Source organism: Protopterus annectens, chromosome 7.part0, assembly GCF_019279795.1.
Source record: "Protopterus annectens isolate FY-2018-M chromosome 7.part0, PAN1.0, whole genome shotgun sequence".
In the NCBI taxonomy this organism is placed as follows: domain Eukaryota; kingdom Metazoa; phylum Chordata; order Ceratodontiformes; family Protopteridae; genus Protopterus; species Protopterus annectens.
The window spans coordinates 794,278,573-794,300,165 of NC_056739.1; the positions used below are offsets into that span (position 1 = coordinate 794,278,573).

A 21,593-nucleotide genomic window follows, 5' to 3' on the forward strand; every position below is an offset into this window, starting at 1 on the left:
AAGGGTAAGTCAGATCCTTCTTTCAAGGAGAAGGAGTTAGTCCTGTAAGAGGTGTCCTGACCATTCTTCCTCACTGGCTCCTTCATCAGAGCCCCTTTCTAAAATGTATAAGAAGTTGAATGTGATTATCTTAGATCCAACCATTTTGAAACCTAGATCTCCTCGGATCTGTACCTCTCCACTCCTATTGGATCCAGTTTCTTCAAAGGTCCCTTCTTCTTTCTTGGAGGTATCCATCACATCATCTCTTAAATTTTCTAGAAGCCTATCAGAAGCCGAGGTGGATAGAATGATGAAGTTTCTCAGAGTGCAGATCCAGATGGGGGGTTCTCCCATTTCTGACTCCCACAGGATCCATGAGCTGTCCTTTGTCCACTTCACCCTTTGTTTTTCCTTTTTTGATCTGATCCACTGTTATGGTGCCTCAGATCCGACATCTCTGGGCATGTCTTCAGCAGATCCAAAGATGGTCTGTTCTTCAACTAGAATGGTTTCCCTGAGTTGAACAAAGTGTCAGCACCAGGTCTGGGGGATTGAAGTTGACTCAGAGGTTTTTGGAACCATCTCTTCCTCTTGGGGCTTCAGTGTTGGACAGCTCTGGTCTGTCTCCCTCCTCGGGTGGAGTGTTGGTGGGGTTGTAGGAGCTGATGGACTGAGAAATCTCAGCTCCATTGCTATTGTCTTCTGTGCCCTCCAAGGCATTCTGCCTTTGAGATTGTGGAGAAGGCTTTATTCTTGGCTAGAGATGGGACATCCCTACCCTCTTCGGATCAGAGGATCAGACAACCTTGTCTCATCTGGTCCTATGCTCTGAGCCTCGTCCATTGATTCCATTGAGACACCCAGACCAAACTAGTCTCCAGTTGGTCCATCAAGGACATCATCATCATCTTTTCTGATAGCTCCCTAGAACACCCCATTGAGAAAGTCTCTTAGAAGAGAACGTTTAAGAGGAGACACCTAGATTCTCCCCAGGAATCTGTCATGTAGGACAACAATTTTGATGAGAGAGAAATTTCTCCCAGATCACCACATGAAGATGTCTTCTTTGAAGACATCCTGGAGCTCCTGAAACAAAAAGGTGATTGGTCCTCTGTCGGTTGTTCTCCTCTTTAACTCCACTTTCCTAGACATACTCAACTGCCATGCCCCTCTTAGAACCATAAGAGTGAAATAAAAATACATATTCTTGCTAAGTTAAGAATCCAGATCCCTACTCAGAACCAGAGATAAAGTCTGGGAACAATTTCATAAAAGCAAATCCCACATAACTAAACAAACCTTCCTAGAACTCCAACATAAAGCAAAAAAAAAAAAAACTAGCAAATCTAGACAAACGCAACTACTACCACAATATGCAGAATAAACATCAAAGTAATCCTCAAAAATTCTGGGCTGCAATTAACAATATATTACATCCTGGAAAATCAACTACTCCCACCCCAACAACAGCCAATAACTCCAAGAACTTAGCAACCCAATTTAATACTTGCTTTACAGAATCCGTTCAGCAACTTGCAGTGACCCAGACCAATTCCAAAAACTCCCCTCCTATATATTCACTAAATGTAAGCAACCATTTTTTGTGTAAATTACTGTTACCCTACTTATGAGTCTTAATCCATTGTCTTGCATGTATTTGCTTCTCACGTGAATGTATTTGTTTCTCTGTTGCATGTATTTGTTACTCTTGGAGCTTTTCTTCCTGGGCCTCTGCTGAAAAAGGACCTGTGTCCAGTCAGACTTTCCTGGTAAGCAAATGTAAAATAAATAAATAAAATAAACCCCTCCCAGGAGGAATCGGTGCTCCTTTTAGCTTTCTGGTCTGTCTACTTCTTGGATAACCCCCTCCCTCTCAATGGACAAGCTCATAGACCTTATTTTTCACTGGTTGTGGAAGGAGCCAGATACTGTTGAGCCGATTCCAGAAAGACCAGGCAATTTTTTTGCCCCATCCTAAGGGCCGGGTTCACTGGAGCAAGAGAAACCCAATCAATGCCGCAGTTGTGGTTGCAGCCACTAGGAAGAAACTGGCAGAAAAGAGTTTTTCTGTTCATCCTCTTACCAGAGAGTCCAGGGCTTTAGATTTGACAAGTGCTTGTATGATTCATCGACTTTTGGTCTTGGGTTACTGAATTATCAGGTCATATCTCTATTGGGGCTCAGACCTGACGAGGATGAAAATAGAATTTCCTCACAACTGGCCTCACTCCAGTCTATTTCAGTGTGTCCAGCAGATTGACCTACCATGCAGCAAAAGGTACCTCTTGGACGGCGGGTTCAGGTATATCCATCCAGAGACATGCCGGGATGCAATGATGTGATTTTGCGGAGCCCTTTAAGTCTTTGTTCATCAGTTGACCTTTTGAGAGATCTTACTTGTTCGGTTCAAAGGTAAAAGACCTGCGCTTCAGATGTGAACAAGATGGCAAGACCCTGTCTGCCATGGGGTGCGTGTTTTTCAACCCCTCAACAACCTTTCTCAAAGAATCAGTGAGGAGGTAGAAAAATGTGGTTTAGAAAATCCCAGGGTCCTTTTCAAGATTCATATGGAAAGAGTTCCCTCAGAGGCAGAGGGGGGAACTTGAATGGAAGATGTCACCCTCATGGCAGAGGTGGCCTGCAGAACCAGGGTTTCAGGGATTCCCACTCAGATAAGCCCTATCAGTGCTCCTTAAAGGAGGCCTGGCTGTTCCCTTATGGAGGCAGTTGGACATTTACCTCTGCACTGTAGAGCCTGGCTATCTATCAGAAAAGATTTGTGGGTGCAGAGAATCACATTCAGAGGTTATACTATACCATTTTCCCTATCCCCTCCCAACAATGTGAAGAAAATCCCCAATGTTCCGCCCAGTCAGAGGGAAGCAGCATGTCTAGAAATAAAAAAGGTGGTAGAAAAAGAGTCATCCAACAGGTTCCCCAGACCACTGAGGATCTGGAACTTAGCATTCTTCTTGGTGCCATAAAAAGGCAAAGAGACTTGAGACCAGTTCTGGATCTCAACAAATTAAATCAGTTCGTACAGTATTCAAAGTTTCAGATGGTCATGGTTCAGTCCATTTTACCTCTGCTGCAAAAGGATGATTGGATGTGCTTTGTACTTCTGTCTAGGAGCCAGTCATTACCAGTTCAGAGTAATGCCATTTGGTCTCACCATAACCCCCAAGGTGTTCACCAAATGTATGGCATTGATAGCAGCTCACTTGAGACTGCTGGTTTTCCAAGTGTTTCCATATCTAGAAGACTGGCTTCTAAATGCCCCAACCTGGCATCAACTTCTACAGGCTGGAGACTACTTTCTTATGACGATATGGATCGTGTAGTGCTGAGGCTTTTACGAACACTGGCGCTTGCCAAACTTCTGTCAGCTCCAACCCAGAGGGATTCGGAACCAACCAAGACTATCCCTTCAACATCGATTCCTCCTCCAAACCAACCTGGGACCTTGGTGCCAGAATGTCTGGAACCGATTGTTGTGGAACCATCGGTGCCAAGACCTATCCCAGGATCTTTGGGCCCGGCTTCTGCTCTGATATCTTCGGTTCCATCTGAACTCGAGGAGTCCAGGAGCTAATGCTGTCTGTTTAGGTCTGGAGAAGAGAGCCAGATTGGAGACTTGTCGGATCTGAACTTGACTCTCTGGGCTTCGGTGTGGGTGAGGTTGGCACCTACATTGGCCTTGGAGCCCAACCCTCTTGGTTCCAGGGATGCCTTTTGGCTCTTTGTAGCCAGAGGTTTCCTTGGATCAGGGGTGGGGGCTTTTGAGGTGATGAGGAGAGTGCTGTCTCCACAGACAGGTCCACTCTCTGGTCCTGACATTCCATTCTTCTCCCTAAGGCACCGCCTTCTGTCTTGGTACCTTATCATTCACAGACACGTGGAGACCGTAGGCCTCAGGATGCCCCATTGGGTGAATCCCTCTCTTCTGAAACCTTTCCAGAATACCCTTCTGAAGAGGTCCCTCATAACAAACTTTGCAAGAGGAAGCATTTAGACTCCCCAGAGGAGTCCATCACTTCTGATACAGACCTCGATGAGTCAGTAGGGTGCCCATGGTCGCCCTCTGAGGGTGTCTCCTTTGCTGACATCCTGGAGATTTTTAAACAGAGAGGCGGCTGAAAGTCCATCAAGCCTTCTGAGAAGGAATCTGTATACCTGAAGGCTTTTGGGTCTGACCCTTCCACCACATGAGTGTCTCTGTCTGTAGATGAGCTCATGGAATTAGTTAGTCGAAAGGCATGGGAGTCTCCAGACTCAGTGGAACCTGTTCCTCAGATGCCAAAAAAGTTTATTTATGCATCATCAGACAAGGATTTTCTTACCAAGGGTGTCCCAGTAGATGCTATGGTGGTGGTGGCGGCAGCCACCAAAAAGGAACTTACAGGGACATCCTCGTCTCGAGTGATGGACAGATATAGAAAGTGCATGTTTTCTTCAGCAACTTTTGCACTCAGATCACTGAATTATCTGACATAATTTACAATGCTACAAAGAGATCTCCTAAAAGAGCTAGGAGATCCTCTCCAAGGTTCAGTAGCTGCAGGGGTATCAGACAAGGTTTCCTCTCAGCTCTCTACCTTAAACTCTGTGGTTAACTCGTCCATGAGGCTCATTTTGTATGTAGCAGATGGAGCGAGTAGAGCAGCGGGTTCAGGAATTTCCCTAAGGAGACATTCCTGGATGCACTTGTGTGACTTTGTGGAGCCCTTTACATCTTCCTTTGTTAATGCCTCTTTTGATGGCTTGTCCTTGTTCAGGCTAAAAGTTATAGGAATTCGTTTTCCCAACCTTCTTACCCAAAAGATCAAAAGGGAGGAAAAATGTAGTTCTGAAAATCCCAGAGAGCTTTTCAGGACATACATGGTGATTCTTCCCCCAGGGGCAGAGTGGGAAGCAGTAATGGAAAATGCCGTCCATGTGGCAGAGGGGGTCCGCAAAATCAGGCAACAGGGAGTAATTCTGTGGTAAGCCCTTTCACTGCTCCTGAAAGGAGGCCTGCCTGTCAGTCTCTGGAGGCAGTTGGGGATTGCTTATCACCCAGAAGCCTGGCTGAAATAACAAAAGACAAGTGGGTACAAAGCATCATATCCAGAGTTTACTCTATACCCTTTCCTTCCCCATCCCAAACATAAATAACATCCCAGACTTTCCACCCAGTCAAAGGGAACAGACAAGTCTAGAAATTCAAAAGTTGCTAGACAAAAGAGTCATCCAAACTGTCCCTGCAGACCAAATAGGATCCGAAACTTACTCATGGCTCTTTTTAGTTCCAAAGAGAACAGGGGACTGGAACCCATGCTGGATCTCAGCAGATTAAACAAATAAGAAAAAAAAAAGTTCTGTATAGTAACACTGCAGTCAATGTTCCCTTTTCTGGGAAAAGACAATTGGATGTGCTCTGTAGACCTCCAGAATGCATACTGCCACATAAAAATGGACAGGCCATCCAGGAGTCATTTGCGCTTTCAGCTGGGAGCCAGTCACTACCAGTTTCAGGCTCTGCCCTTTGGTCTCACTACAGTCCCCAGAGTGTTCACCAAGTGTATGGCAGTAGTCACAGCTCATTTGAGATGTCTAGGATTCTGAGTGTTTCCGTATTTAGACGACTGGCTCCTAACCTCCACCACTAAGCATCTATTGAAAAAAGCAGGAGACACCACATTACAGTTCTGCTTTCATCTAGGAATCATGATAAATTACAAAAAGTCTGCCTTGTTGCCTTCTCAGCATATTGTTTTTATAGGAGCTGATCTAGATACAAGAAAAATGATGTCAAAACTTCCCCCAGAAAGAGTTTTAAACCTTCTTTCCAGGAAAAAAGTGCAAGCAAGTACAGTCCTGTAAACCATGGCAGCAGCAATAACCTTGATTCCATTAGTACATCTGCATATAAGAATTCTACAGTGGCTACTGTTCACTCAGTGGTCCATGCAGGAACTACCCATGTCTTACCAAATTTTGATAATAGAATCTTGCAAGAACAACCTTTGTTGGTGGCTCCACTCCCCTCATGTGACATTAGGTCAATCCTTTCTTCTTCTGCAACCTTTAGCCACAGTGACCGCGGATGCTTCCCAGATTGGGGGGGGGGGGCATTATCTGGGAAGGACAGTCCAAGGCACTTGGCAGGAACACAAGGCCCATTTGCACATCAATGTCCTAGAGATAAGAGTGGTGCTTTTAGCATTGCAAGCATTTCAGGACACTCTTCCGCTGGGAACTATCATAATACAGACGGACAACATGTCAGTTGTTTGGAACATAAACAAGGAGGAATCAGGTCCTACCCCCTTTGTCAAGAGGCCCTGAGAGTATGGCAGTGGGCAACCTCCTCCCAATGGTTTCTAATGGCAGTGCACATCCCAGGGAAATTCAACATGATAGCAGACAAAGTCATCAGAGCGATCCTGATGCCTCACAAGTGCTTTCTAAAACAAGAAGTGGCGAAGATTTTCTGCAAATGGGGCCAGCCTTGCTATGACCTTTTTGCCACGTCCAGGAATACTATATGCAGAAACTTTTTTCCCTAATCCCCCTCCAGTGAAATCACCAAGGGATGCACTTGTACACTATTGGCCCTCTGGTTTCCTCTACGCCTTTCCTCCCTTTCCGTTGATACCCAAGGTTCTTCAGAAAGCCAGCTTGTTGGGAAAGAATTTAATACTCGTTGCTCCATACTGGCCTCATCAAATCTGGTTCCCCTTCCTTTGGCCTCATCTCTAGGATGAGCAGTTGGTTCTAGACCCAGTTCTGGACCTTCTGACTCATGCGTTAGGAATGCTACATCTCTCTCTTCAAACCCTCAAACTGACAACTTGGCTGCTGCGATTCCGGACATATCCAGGCTCCCTAACCTTCCCCTGTCAGTCAAGCATATCTTGATCTTGTCTCATAAGGCTTCAATGAGGAAATTATACATGAGCAAATGGAAAAGATTTTCTTCTTGGGCATTAAATAACCACATTGATCCTTGTTCTGCCCCTATAAATTTCATTCTTGAATTTTTGACAAAGCTATTTAATGAAGGTTCAGCTGCAGCTACTATTAGAGTTCAGTTGGCTGCAATATCTAATTTTCATATAAGTGAATCAGGGCCAAATCTGATGTTTCACAGACTATGCAAAGCTTTTTTTAAGGGCACTATTTTATTAAGACCACCCATTAAAACCCCTCCAGCACCATGGGATGTAAACTTTGATGTTAAGTTGTCTATCTCGCCTTCATTCTTGCTGGATGGGTTCGGAGCCGATCCTCGGCTCCGACTCGGCCAATACTAAAGCTTGAGAGCTAATTCCACCGGCTCGAGGCTCCCCTATATCCCACAATGCTAGGCGGTAACTACTCAGATCTCGTTTGCCGCTTAGCTGACGAGGTGCTTTTCTACCGGCTCTGGCAGGTTAGTGAAAAATTATTCTATTTTCACAATCTTTAGACCCCTATTACTTTCTTAAGTATAACCTTTAGTTTTAATTATCTTTTCCTTGAATCGATCACCTCTTTTGCCCATAATTTTATTCCCCTTTAACTTTAGGCCTTAGGCCCCTTCCCCTCCTTCTCCTAGTCCTTCAGTGTGACTGGAATTTAATATATATTTTTTTTAAAGGCCTGTGTGTGTGTTTGTGTGAGTGTTTTTATTACTTAGGCCTTTACTATGTCTAAGGACTCCAAGGTCTCAGGCTTCAAGAAGTGTGACTCGTGCTGTCAGAAAATGTCTCTGACAGATGGTCACACTTATTGTGTGCATTGCCTGGGACCTTTGCACCTGCAGGATTCATGTGCTGTGTGCCATGGTTTCAGCCCTAGAGTCCTGCAGGAACACAAAAATAAATTGATTTTGCGTGGCTTATTAAAGCCTGAAGGCCCCCCGACCCAGTCTGTGTCGGGGAAGCCTTCTAAGACTTCCAGACAGTCGGCTCCGGCTTCAGAGCCGTCCTCTGGAAGCATCAAAACTGCTTCGACATCGGCTCCGGCTGGAGCCGATGTTTCCAAGCCCCATACTATTACCTCGGCTCCGGCCGGAGCTGAGGCTGATAAGACTCAGTCGGCTCTGATACTCTTATCGGAGCAACCTTTGAGAAAGAGATCTAGGTCTCCCTCCATCGGCTCAGTTCACTCGGCACCAGGATCCCCTCTTCTTTCGGAGCGGAGCCATAGATTGTATTCCTCACGGTCTTCCAGGGTATCTGACCACGATTTGCAAAGGGTAATGAGTAGACTTCTCAAGTCTGAGGCACTGGCCCAAATGCTTCATAGCCCGACTCATCAGTCAGCGGCTATTTCTGTCCCTCAATGTATTCCTCCTCCGACTCCTTTGAGCTCGGAGCCGGGGCTCATGGGAGCCATGACTGTCAGCGCGTCAGATCCGATACCTTCCCTTTCGGCTCCGTCATCTGCTCCGTTCTCCTCTTTGGAGGGATCGCACCGAGCTTCCCTCGTCGGCTCCGAGGGGGCGAGTGGCATCGGACCCTTGTCAGACCCCGCTCTCCCTCTCGGTGCTTCGGCGCTGGTGAGTTCAGCTCCGACATCGGCCTCGGAGCCGTCCCTGTCGGTGCCGGGGGGGTCCTGGTCTCTTTGGAGCGGGGACCTCCGGCCTTGCCCGATAGGGGTGCCTTCGAGGTCATGCGGAGCGTGCTAGAACCAGTGTCTGCCCCACAGTCGGCTCCGTCAGCCCCTCCATCATCAGTGCCTGCGGTGATTTCTACCCCACCCCCTTGCTTCAGACCGCAGAGAGCCAACTCCTCAAGTTTCCCCATTGGGAATTTCCTCCTCTTCCGAGGCCTCTCCTGACCCGGTAGGAGAACCCCCTAGGCAGAGGCAGTGCAAGAGGAAGCACATTGACTCCCCTGAGTCTATCGCCTCTGACACTGACTTAGAGGAATCTGAAGGTTCCCCTCGATCCCCCTCTGAGGATGTCTCCTTTGCTGACATCCTTGAGATCCTGAAACAGAGGGGGAACTGGCCAGCCCTTAACCCTTCAGTGGATGAGTCAGTGTACCTTGACGCATTCGGCTCTCGCCCTTCTACCTCCTGGGTGTCCCCTCCCTGACCCCCTTATGGAAGTGGTCACAAGGAAGGCCTGGACGGCTCCTGATTCAGTGGAACCCACCCCGAGGAGACCGTCTAAGTTTATTACTGCCCCTAGAGATAAAGATTTTTTATCTAAAGGTGTCCCCGTCGATGCCATGGTGGTGGCCGCGGCCACTAAGAAGGAGTTAGCCGATCCTTCGGTACCTGTGCATCCTCCTAATAAGGAATCTAGGACCATGGACAGGTGCAGTGGCGGATGTTCTCATCAGCGACCTTTTCAATGCGGTCGCTGAACTACTTATGTCAGTTCACTCGTCTCCAGAGAGATTTGCTCAAGGATATGAGTGAAGAGGTAAAGGATCCAACAGCTGAGGGGTTCCAAGACAGGATGAACTCCCAGTTGGCAACCCTGAACTCCATCGTTAACTCCTCCATGCGGCTTATCTCATATGCTGCGGATTGGGCGAGTAGAGCCGCAGGCACAGGCGTTGCCTTACGACGCTACACCTGGATGCGGCTGTGCAACTTTGCAGACCCTTTCAAGGCGTCCTTCACCAATTCCCCCTTTGATGGATCATCCTTGTTTGGTCCTCAGGTGAAGGATACATTGACGAGGTGTGAGGTGGAAGGTAAGACTCTCTCTGCCGTGGGAGTCCGCTTTTCTACCCCTTCTAGGCCTTATCTCAAAGGTCAGAGGGGAGGAAAAATGTGGTTCCGCAAACAAACCCAGGGAGTCCCATCTGACGCACAAGGTCGATTCCCCTCTAGAGGCAGAGGGGGGAATAACAATAGACGCCGCCCTAGAGGCAGAGGAGGTCCGCAAAACCAGGGTAGCAGAGAAACTTTCTCTAATAAACCCTTTCAGCATCCCTGAGGAGCTGCCCGGCTGTCCACCTTCGGAGGCAGTCGGGGGAAGATTATCCCTGTACCCAAAAGCCTGGCTTTCCCTTACACAAGACAAATGGGTACAGTCGATCATATCCGAGGGTTACAAAATTCCCTTTATTCACATTCCATCCCAACCCAAAGGATCCCTTCCAGATGTTCCACCCAGTCTAAGGGAACAAGCAGCACTAGAAATTTCAAAGCTGCTATCAAAAAGTGCTATCCAATCAGTCCCAGCAGAACAACAAGGATCCGGAATCTACTCCAAATTCTTTTTGGTACCAAAAAAACAGGGGACTGGAGACCCATACTGGATCTCAGCAACTTAAACAAGTATGTCAGAAAAACAAAATTCCGGATGGTCACGCTACAGTCCATTCTATCCTTCTTGGGTCAGGACAATTGGATGTGCTCGATAGATCTTCAGGACGCGTACTACCATATCAAGATGAACAGATGCTCCAGGAGATTTCTCCGCTTCAGGCTGGGAGCCAGTCACTACCAGTTCAGAGCCCTTCCCTTTGGTCTCACTACAGCCCCCTGAGTGTTTACCAAATGCATGGCAGTGGTCGCGGCTCACTTGAGACGTCAAGGATTCCAGGTGTTTCCATATTTAGATGACTGGTTCCTTACTGCCACCACCAGACATCAACTACTTCTATCCAGAAACTTCACTATCCAAACTTGCCAAGCTCTAGGCATTTCAATAAATTTCGAAAAATCTGCCTTGTCGCCTTGTCAATCTATTACCTTTATAGGCGCCACATTAGACACACTCAATTTTTCAGCCAGACTTACAGAGCAGAGTGTGTCAGACATCCGCAAACAAGTTTACCTTCTCTTACAATACAACAAAGTCAAAGCCAGACTAGTTTTGAAGGTGTTAGGACTCATGGCAGCAGTTATCCCCCTTCTCCCCTTAGCTCGCTTCCACATGAGGATCCTCCAGTGGATGCTGTTTACTCAATGGTCCTTCCATCAGCTCCCGATGTCCCACACCATATTGATAACTCAGTCATGCAAGAATCAACTGTCTTGGTGGATCAAATCACCTCAGGTTCTCCAAGGAAGACCCTTCACTCACCCCCCCCCCCCAGTCGCCACGTTGACAACAGATGCCTCCCTGATCGGGTGGGGGGGGCATTATCAGGGCAGGACAGTCCAGGGCACGTGGCAACCTTTCGAGTGCCACTTGCACATAAATGTCTTAGAGATGAGAGCAGTGCTTTTAGCGTTTCAAGCCCTTCACGACTCTCTTCCCACAGGGACTATTGCACTTCAGACGGACAACATGTCCGTAGTGTGGTACATCAACAAACAAGGCGGAACCAGATCATACCCCTTATGTCGAGAGGCACTCAGACTTTGGTAATGGGCGATCTCTTCTCAGCGTTTTCTGGTAGCAACGCACATTCCCGGGAAGTCCAACGTGATTGCAGACAAGTTGAGCAGGGCAATTCTCATGCCCCACGAGAGGTCTCTGAAGAAATCAGTACTGGAAGAAGTGTTTCAACGATGGAGCCAGCCTTGCTGCAATCTTTTTGCTACTCCCCAAAACAGCAAGTGTCACGACTTCTTCACTCTCTTCCCATTACCAGGCCATCCCACCAGAGATGCTCTAGTCCACGATTGGCCCCGGGGACTTCTGTATGCCTTTCCCCCTTTTCCACTGATAACTCAACTAATTCAGAAAGCCATCGCCTTGAGAGTGACAGTGATCCTCATTGCCCCTTACTGGCCTCGACAGATATGGTTTCCGTTCCTTCATCATTACCTTTTGGAGCAGCCTTGGCATCTGGACCCACTGCCAGATCTGTTGACCCACCAATCGGGCCAGCTGCACCAATCTCTTCATTCTCTCAACCTCACAGCGTGGTTTCTCCGATTCCGACCTTAGCCAGGCTTCCCTTAATATCTCGCTCGGTCCGAGATATCTTGATAGCCTCTCATAAATCTTCTACCCGGAAGATTTACAATAGCAAATGGAAACATTTCTCCCTTTGGGCAACATCAAAAAATATAGATCCCTTCACTGCACCTATCCACTCTGTTCTAGACTTTCTAGCAGAACTCTTTCATTTAGGCTCTTCTTCATCTACCATTAGAGTTCAGTTGGCTGCTATATCTAATTATCATGTAGGTGTCTCGGAGTCTAGCATCATGGCTCACAAGCTCTGCAAAGCCTTTTTAAGGGGCGTTTTTCTTCTCAAACCTCCAATAAAAGATCCCCTGCCTCAATGGGACTTGAACTTGGTTCTGGCATCCTTAATCCTTCCCCCTTTCGAACCAGCGGCTTCATGTTCTCTGAAGTTGCTTTCATGGAAGACACTTTTTCTAGTAGTCATAACTTCAGCGAGAAGGGTATCTGAACTCCATGCTCTATGCAGTCGCCCTCCTTACTTAGTGTTTCACAAAGATAGGGTATCCCTCCATACTAATCCATCCTTTTTACCTAAGGTATCCTCTCAAACAAACCTAAACCAAACGATTGATCTCCCCGTCTTTTTCCCTAACTATTCCTACAGGTCGGAACAAAAGCTACATTTTCTGGATGTTCACCGCCAACTTAGATATTTAGACAGGACTAAACAATTCAGGAAATCTGATCAGCTTTTTCTATCATATGCGGAAGGGAAATTGGGCTTTCCAGTTACTAAAGTTTCCCTTTCTAGATGGCTCACCTCTACAATTGCCTTCATCTATGAGATCAGACAACAAAAACTACCTTCAAGACCTAGAGCTCATTCAACTAGGGCATTAGCTACATCCGTAGCTTTTCAGGACAGGCTGCTAATAGATTCCATTTGTGCAGCAGCCACTTGGGCTTCTCCTCATACCTTCATTTCACATTACAAATTGGACATGGTCTCCAGAAACCGTGCCAACTTTGGTTCCAATGTTCTCAAGAGTCTGTTCCGCCCGGGATAAGGTGCTAGGGATGCGGTCCCATCCAGCAAGAATGAAGGCGAGATAGACAACTTAACATTAAGAAGTTATGTACCTACCATAACGTTCCATGTTAGTTGTCTTCTTCTCACCTTCTTTCTTGCGTCCCACCCTCCTTCCCCCAAGCCTGGACAGACCAATAGGAATTCATTTTTGTGATCTTCCTCTGGAAGAGTTTCATTCCCACACGTTCTACCACCTCTGTTTCCCCTTTTGTTAGGTCTGGGATACCTTACACTCTGGTTTGTATAGAGGTGGGTTACCCTTCTCCATTCTATGGAGACTAGAATTGCTTGGTCTAGCTATCAAATGAGATCTGAGTAGTTACCGCCTAGCATTGTGGGATGTAGGGGAGCCTCGAGTCGGTGGAATTAGCTCTCGAGCTTTAGTATTGGCCGAGTCGGAGCCGAGGATCAGCTCCGAACCCATCCAGCAAGAAAGAAGGCGAGAAGAAGACAACTAACATGGAACGTTATGGTAGGTACATAACTTCTTATTTTATCCCGTTTGATCCCCTCCCCCTTTAAACCTGCATCATCTTGTGAGTATAGTCTTTGTTATGGAAGACAATTCTCTTGATAGCCATCACTTCTGCCAGAAGAGTTTGAGTCACAAGCATTACCTATAAAGCCCCCCTACATGCTTTTCCACAAAGACAGAGTATCCCTTTGAACTAACCTGTCCTTTCTACCCAAAATTTCCTCATAATCTAATTTGAACCAATCCATAAAACTACTATTTTTTCCCCAGCTGTGGCAGCAAGGCAAAATATATGTTACACCAACTAGATGTACATAGACAATTATTTTTCTACTTACATAGAACAAAGGACTTCAGAAAATTTGACCAATTATTTATTTTGTTTTCAGATGCTAAGAAAGGTGCTCCTGCATCTAAAGTCACCCTTTCGAAATGGCTGTCAGATTGTATTACCTTTACCTACAAATCTTACAACATGATCTCGCCTATAAAGTCAAAGGTCATTCTACAAGAGCCATAGCAACCTCTTCTGTTTTCGGGCTAGACTACCAATTGACACTATTTGTGCTGCAGCAACATGGGCAAGGCCTCATACCTTTATCATCCATTACAAAGTGGATTTGGCTACCAGGAACAGGTTCCACTGTTCTAAAGGATATTCTCCTGTGAGCCACCCAAGAAATATGGTGCTAGGGACGCTGTTCCAACCAGTGAAGAATGAAGGCGAGATAGGACAACATCACATGAAGTAGTTATGTACTCACCATAACATTCCATGTGTGTTGTCCATCTTGCCTTCATTCTTAAATCCCACCCTCCTTCCCCCAGCCTTTGGCTCTTGGAGAACAGAGTGGTCAGAATTGGAAACAAATGTTCTCTGAGCTTCCTCACTGCTCTACATGTTTTTGGATTAGTTTTATTGTTACCTACTGTTATATCAGCAAACAAGATCTGGGGAGCTTTCATTGGGCATGATGGGATAGGGATACAGTTATGAGCTAGTGGAAGACCTCGAGCTGTTGTATAAGGCTGAGTTGGAACCGAGGATAGGTTCCAAACCCGACCAGTGAAGAATGAAGACGAGATGGACAACACACACAGAATGTTATGGTGAGTACATAACTTCTTTTTTTCTGGGCCCTTAGCAAGGACCTATATCCTTTTCCATCACTGGTGCCATCTGTCTGAATTTTTAGCTTCCATTTTCAATTAAATGGCTATCTTTTTAACTGTTAAAGTTCAATTGGCTGCCATTTCTATCTTCCATCTGGGAGAAAGTAATTCTACTTTAGCCTCTTCTTCACTATGTAAAGCCTTTCTGAAGGGAGTCTTTTTTACTTAGACCCCTGTTTGAAGGATACTCCTCAGGATTTAACTGTTGTGCTTCAAGTCTTCACACAAGCTCCCTTTGCACCTCCAGCCAAAGCAGAACTTAATTTTTTGTCTTTGGAAAAACATTTTTCTGGTTGCCATAGCATCATTTAGATGAGTATCTGAACTCCAAGCCACATCTTCTAAACCTCCTTACCCTTTTTTTTTCACTGAGACAGGGTAGGGTGTCTTTGCAAGCAAATCCATCTTTCTTGGCTAAGATAGCTTCAGAGTCCAACATAAACCAGTTTTCTCTCTTAACTTTTCAAATAAGGGAAAGTATATGCTCTACCTTTTGGATGTACATAGACAACTTCTGTTTTATCTTCACAGAACCAAAGACTTCAGGAAATCTGACCAGTTATTTGTTTCCTTTTCACGAACAGATTAGGCAAACCAGTATACAAAGTTACATTGGCCAAATGGTTAACAGAATGTATTTCCTTTGTTTATGGTTAAAAAAGGTGCATCTTTGCCAAGCCTCCTAGAGCTCATTCCACGAGATCTATAGCAGTTTCTTCAGCCTTTTGGTCAAGGGTTTCCTTAGATAACATTTGTGCATCTGCATCTTGTCTCACACTTTTATTGCTGATTGTGAAGAAAATGAAAACACTGTCATCTATGTTAGCATGTCTGGCAGAAGATTTGTGTATACTCCCAGATTATCTTGTATTGTATGCCAGGATGTTGAATTGTGAAAATATAAATATATTTTTAAAATGTTGAGTAGTTCCCTGTTTATACAAATTGTTTAAAGAATCTGTCAATGTTTTGATACATTTCTAATTGCACATGTTTGAGAAGGAGATTCTAAAGTACAAACTGTCTGTGGAGAATCAGCTGATCAGTAGATGATGTCATTAGAATGTTCCTGGTTGCTACATGATTATTTGAACAGATGATTGACAAGAAAAAACGTTTTCAAACAGCCTAGAACCTACTGTCTGCCACCTAGCTATAGTCCCTGATATTCCTTGGGAAGGAGATATTGAGGAAGAGAAAGAAGGTTTGCAGTATAGAAACTGAACTCCTAAGGGAGGGCCAGAAGATGAGGTAGTGCAGCAGTTGGTAAAGCCTAGAACCTATCATCTGCCATTTCTAGCTGTAGTTCCTTATATCCCTTTTGCAAGCGATATTGATGTAGAAATGTGAGAAATGCTTTGTTAGAAATTTTCAGCAAGGTAGGTTTTCCAATGGAGATACTGACTGACAAAGGTGCCAACTTCATGTCAGACCTGCTGACTTGTCTGTGGAAGTTTTGTGGGGTGAAACATCTAAAGACAACTCCCTACTATCCCCAGACTAATGGTCTTGTGGAGAGGTTAAACTCTACATTGAAGACTGTGCTACGGGCATTTGCAGACCAACATGTGAGGGAGGTCTTGGATAGATTAACTAGGGCAGGATTAACCATTAAACCCAGTAAGTGTCAAGTGGGTATGGCAGAGATTACTTACTTGGACACAGAATGGGAAATGGTAAAATTAGTGCAGAACCTGTCAAGGTGGAAGCTATTGAAGCGTGGCCAGTTTCTGTTATTAAGAAACAAATGAGATCATTTCTAGGGACTAGGGACAGTGGGGTGGTATAGGAAATGTGTGTCCAATTACAGTACCATAGCTGCCCCCCTTACTGATCTAACTAGGAAGAATAAACTGGATGAGGTAGTGTGGACCACAGATTGTGAACAGGCATTCCAAACAAATTAGAGATTTGGGAGGACCTCCTGTGTTAGCTAGCCTAGATTACAATAAAGAATTTATTTTACATGTAGATGCTTGAAATTATGGGGTGGAGGTTGTACTTAGCCAAGTTTCTGTATAAGGAGAAGAGCACCCAGTGGTATATCTGAGCTGTAGACTCCAGCCTAGAGAAGAGTGTTATGCAGCTGTGGAGAAAGAGTGTTTGGCCATAGTGTGGGTATTGCAAAAGCTGCAGCCCTTTCTTTATGGGAGAAAATTCACTGTACTCACAGATCATAACCATTTAACATAGCTTAATAGGGTCTGGTGGAGTGTAGGATTGCAAGCATATGATATGACCATACAACATCACAGTGGGGTTAATAATGCCAATGCAGATGAATTGTCCAGGAGAGGAGTGAGTTATATTTGATAATATGTACATAATATACATAATATATATAACATTATTTATATTTATTAATATTTATTTATTAATACTAAGCTATTACAATGTATTATTCGTTTTATAGTTGATATACATACATATTAAGCAGAGACACACACATATATATGGGGGTAATATATATATATATATATATATATATATATATATATATATATATATATATATATATATGGGACTAATATATGTGTACATATATTATGTACATATTATCAACACATACTTTTGTGTTTTTATATACAGTATTTATATTTTCATTAATATTACCCATTTTTAATGGATAGGATACAATTAATTATACATTTATGTATATATATTTATGTATGCTTACATTTATATTTATATTTATATTTATATTTACTTTTTTACACACATACATATTTATGTTTTTACATGCATATACTTAATTTATATTACAAGTTTTTAGAGAATTAATTTGTTCTTGAGCCTCTGTTCATCCTAATCTACTATTAACTTATAAAAGTATTTATTAATTAGTTAACGTTGAACGATGATTGTTTTTCTAGTATGGCCTATCCCAATACATTCAAGAGCACTACGTTAAGAAAAGGAATGTGTCTTTAAATGTGGTTATTTGTTATAGTAAGTTAATTAACTAATTAGATACACTATTGGATGGTATAAAAAATACAAATGAACAATGTAAAACAGATTCTGATGAAGTCTCCGTAAAGGAGACAAAAGCGCTTAATCTACTTGTTTTTCATTTATGTTCTTTGTTCGTGGATTTTAAAGTTATTAAACTACAGAATATCCTTTGCCTCGTTGATATCTTTCGTCTCGTTGATGGTATACATGTATGGTGAAACAAGAATTGGAAAGGAGTTGACAAGGGCAGCCTTAATAGTGCCGGAGCAGTGAATTATTTTGGTGTTTTGTGCTATTTCTTGGTTACAAAATGTAAATTAATTTTTAAAATGCTGAGTATTTTCCTGCTTATACAAAATGTTTAAACAACCTGCCAGTGTTTTGATACATTTATAATTGCACATGTTTGAGAGGAAGATTATAAAGTACAAACTGTTTGTGGAGAATCACCTGATTGGATGTCATTAGAATATTCCTGGTTGTTATGTGATTATTTGAACAGATGATTGACAGGGAAAATAACTTTTTGAAACATCTGACTGTTATTTTTTAAATAAGACAGTTGAGACTGTTAATCTAGACTATAAAAGAGACTGCTGAAGTCAGTTGAATGGTATTTATTTAAGAGTTGCAGTCAGTTACAGTGCTGGGCAGTAGATACCCGAAAAAGGACTCCCCAACAACTGTAAGCCTGCCTTTGCCCTGCTGTTATGTTTAGATCAGATCAGGGGCAGTATTCTCTAGTTAGATTATGAAAGTTTAGTTATTTAGGTAGAGTTTTTCTAAAATAATGGACTTCTCTCCTACAGTTGAAATTTATATTTCTGGTGATTGAATTCTGGTATTTATTGAAAGTTATTGATTTACATTTCTTAATAGTCATTTTGCTTATTATTAAATGTTTCTCATTACTTTACATTGTAGCTGGATAATCAGTGTATTCTTTAGAGATTAAAAAGTGTTTATACCTGTTTGATATTCCCCATGTCAACTTGAATGCCTGGCTGCTTCTGGTCATAACTATCATTTTGACATTTAATTTTTAATAATTGATCACCCTTTGAAGGGAGTGTAGACCTGTCTGACTTTGGTGGCAGTTTTACTATTTGTGTTGGGGAGGGGACACAGCTGGAAATCTTTGTCAGGCTTCCCAAGTGTTTGTGTGTGTGAGATTTGGATTTATTTCGAGCATGAGTGAGTCAGAGGTCTGAAACTGGAACACATTGCTCTGAAGTGCATAATAAGGAATTGCATTTGTAGTGGACAGAAGTATATAATCCAGTCCCAGACAATAGAGCATGTTCCTGTTGTGCTCTTAAGGGAAATTGTGGAATTTTACTCTTGTGTGCTCTGTGGTTTGGTATTTTCTGTGACTCTCCCACATTGGAGTCGGTGGTGAGGATTGAGGCTCCTTTATTACTGATGCAGGTTTTAAGTGGGGGATGTTACATATTGGTGGCAGTCCATTGGGATAGTAAGTGGATGTCACACACATTACAAATTAGTTTGATTTCCAGGAATAGAGCGACCTTTGGCTTTGCATTACTCTGGAATATCCTTCCATGAGGGCCTCCCAAGGTTACAGTAGCTGGGGACTCTGTCCCATCAGTTGAATGAATGAAAAGGATAATATCAGATAAAACAGTTATGTACTCACCATTAATGTTCCATCTGTCTTGTCCATTTTCATTCTTCCTCAACTTCCCACCCACATGCCCCCTTCCTTTTCTTCTGGAAAAATCTGAGTTGCAGAGGAACCTATTTCCTTGTTTAAACTCCAGCTTCCTTTTTCCTTTCTGCTTTTTTTAATTTGTGTAATAGGTTGCCCCTTTATCTATGGGCAGCAAACTTGATCTGACATATGTTAGATTGGTGGGGAATTATGGGTAAAGGGAGGATCTTGAGAGTTCTTCGATTGATGATCTTGTAGAAGTGGCCGAATTGGATCCGAATCCATCAGTTGAGGAAGAATGAAAATGGACAACACAGATGGGATGTTATGGTGAGTACGTAATTTTTTTGGTTCATTTTATCAGTCAGACGAAAATTTGTGTTCAGCAATAAATAAAGAGCTGAAGGAATTCATTTGTTAAGGGAACAAGAGTAAAGTGGGATATTTTGATTCTTCCTGTAGAGCAAGGTGGAGTAGGGTTAATTGATCTGAAAGGATACTTTATACTCCATGTAAACTTCAGAGGATTTTCCCTCAAATGGAGAATAGTTGTTGAAGCTGTGTTGGTCATAAGAGAGGAAATTGGGAACATATTTAATGGAAGTGTGAGGAGTAATTGGGTATAAGGACTCCTTGCAAAATGTCCTGACAGAATTGTTGGGGGAATATGTTACATTAGCTAAGAAAATGCTGCTGAGTTGGAGTTCAGATTTAGAAATGCAGAAGCACACAAAGGCCTTATTAAGTTTAATGTTATTATCAGCAAAAATGTTTTAAAAAGCAATCATATGAATGCGGAAATCAAATGTTTAACCAGCAGTAAATGAAGTAATGAATATAGTAAAGGAAATAAAGGCTCTAGAGATGGCGGGAGTTTCATAATAACAAATCGTTTATTTAGGAGCATTGTCTACACAATAATCAAAATAATGCTGAAGTAAATTAAGTATGTACGTCAGTAGGATCTGAAAGGTATATGAGTATGTCATAATGTATGTGAATAAAGAAAAGAATTTTGATGGAACTTCATGCATAATGCATGTATATAGTAATGGAAAATGCTATTAATTTCTCTCTTCATTGTAGTTAATGTATGTAAGCTCAGTTCTATGTGACGCCCCTCCTCTGGCCCAGTAGTCAAGGAGCCTCAGTCCTCAGCACTGACATTGATGGGGAATGTTCACTTAGAAAAAAAATGGATATACACAGTATTTTCAGGTGCGGCTCTCTGCACCAAGCATGATTTGCCTTAAAGGCACACAAGGAGCACACTCAAGACCCGGGGCTATACTTCTTCTCCAGGCCTCAAATAAGACTCCACCTTTCTGTCTGCAGAAACCAGTGCTGTGTGTCCATGTTCCAAGTAGCTGACACACACATTCTTTGAGATTTGATTTTCATACACACACACACACACACACACACACACACACACACACACCTGGAAAAGGCTGGCACAGATATGCCATCAATCACCTCACCCAGACCATAACATAGATTCACTGCCACCAGCCAGTTTCTTTAAAGCTCTTAACAGGGTACCCATTTACTCTCATTAAAATGAATACTTATACAAATGGAATCAGCCAAGCGACAAGAGTTTCAGCAGCATGAAGCCCACAGTGTCACCAAATAAATGCAATCCCTCTCCAGGGTTAAACTATTTTCTTAAAGAACAGCCACAATGAGAGGGTTACAAATATTTAATAATAAATAATAAAATACAAAACATGAAAATACTGAATATCTGTTTACAATAACACCAGAGTTTCATTTCACAGGAAATGTAAAAAATAATGCAGATGGAACGACTCAGACAGATACAGAACTGTTTTCCTGAGTGAGGAATCACAATTCCCTGGTTACTTGCTAAAGCAATGCAAGATGAAGTGGATGAGTAGTCTTTGTTGTCAGGTTCACAAAAAGAGAGTGCTGAGTGTCACCATCACTTCTGTCACTAATATCTAAAATAATTTCAGTGCTGGCTGTAGAATGACATTACATCTCATCACCTGACTCTGTGCCCCCCCCCCACTAAAAGCTGGACCAGAATCTAGCACAGATGTGTCACAGTACACACCTAGAGCTTTGCTAAGGCATCTGGAGACTGTAAAACAATTCCAGTACTTTCATATTTCTTGTAGAGACTAACTAGACATTCTCTGACACCCCAGGGTAGCAATTAGTTCATCACTAAGGACATTAAGAGCAGGATTCCAGACCAGACATTGTGTCTCTGTTGCATTCAGGTCTGTGAGATAAAATATTTATGGCCTACCCCAAGTCATTTAATTCCAAGCTATTTTTTAAGGTAAGCTGGGCTGAGCTTAACTCCTTCCCTTCCAGCATCCTCTCTTAACATATATACATTCCCTCAGTTACAACAGTACAGTCTGATATACATGTGTATTAAATTTCTGTCCAGCAGGACCCACTGTTGATACATTTTTTAACA

At 43.3% G+C, this 21,593-nt stretch overlaps 1 protein-coding gene across 1 annotated transcript in view; it reads left to right on the forward strand.

The window, feature by feature from the left end:
• DNAH2 (dynein axonemal heavy chain 2) overlaps positions 1-21,593 on the forward strand; it is a 6,636,854-nt gene that overhangs the window by 3,786,029 nt on the left and 2,829,232 nt on the right. The window lies entirely within an intron of this gene.